The sequence below is a fragment of the Penaeus monodon genome, chromosome 32, assembly GCF_015228065.2.
Source record: "Penaeus monodon isolate SGIC_2016 chromosome 32, NSTDA_Pmon_1, whole genome shotgun sequence".
In the NCBI taxonomy this organism is placed as follows: Eukaryota; Metazoa; Arthropoda; class Malacostraca; order Decapoda; family Penaeidae; genus Penaeus; species Penaeus monodon.
The window spans coordinates 34,880,714-34,881,309 of NC_051417.1; the positions used below are offsets into that span (position 1 = coordinate 34,880,714).

At 32.4% G+C, this 596-nt stretch overlaps 1 protein-coding gene across 1 annotated transcript in view; it reads left to right on the forward strand.

Annotated features, from left to right (window-relative positions):
- The window catches only part of LOC119593835 (GTP-binding protein Di-Ras2-like), a gene marked incomplete at its 5' end in the record, with an annotated part of 32,533 nt that overhangs the window by 354 nt on the left and 31,583 nt on the right, over positions 1-596 (forward strand).

Genomic DNA, 596 nt, shown 5'->3' on the forward strand with positions numbered 1-596 from the left:
CATTGCACATTTAGACGAATCGAGAAATTTGTCTTATGAGAGAGAAAAAAAAAAATGTCATGAGGGCCACGAGCGTATGAATAAAAAATGGGAAAATTAGCTTTAAGAAAAAAATATATATATAATAAAAAAATAGCGAGCCACAAGTTTAAGAAATTAGGGAGTGAATATATAAGACGCACCATCTATCTCACTCTCTGCCATATGCAGAGAAAAGAAAGCATGTATAGAAAAGATTAAGGTTTAGTATATAATGATCAGTTTGAAATTACGTAGAATGATTTTTCAAAATGATCAAGACAAAGACATGCAGGCACCACATGCATCGTCCTGCACAGAGCAATTATAGCATGAATATTTCTTCTGTGAAATTGTAGTAAATCACCAGAATCTTCTTATTTAGTCTTCAGTTTAAATATTTTTCATTTAATTTCTAGTGACATGCTGGCACGAGGATGAACACTGACTACGTGCTTAAATTAATATTACACGTCGTGATGCATTGATACAACATACAACTTTATCGTAGCAAACACACCTACAGTAAAATATTAATTACCAAAATATGTCATCAAAGGGATGACAACACACACACA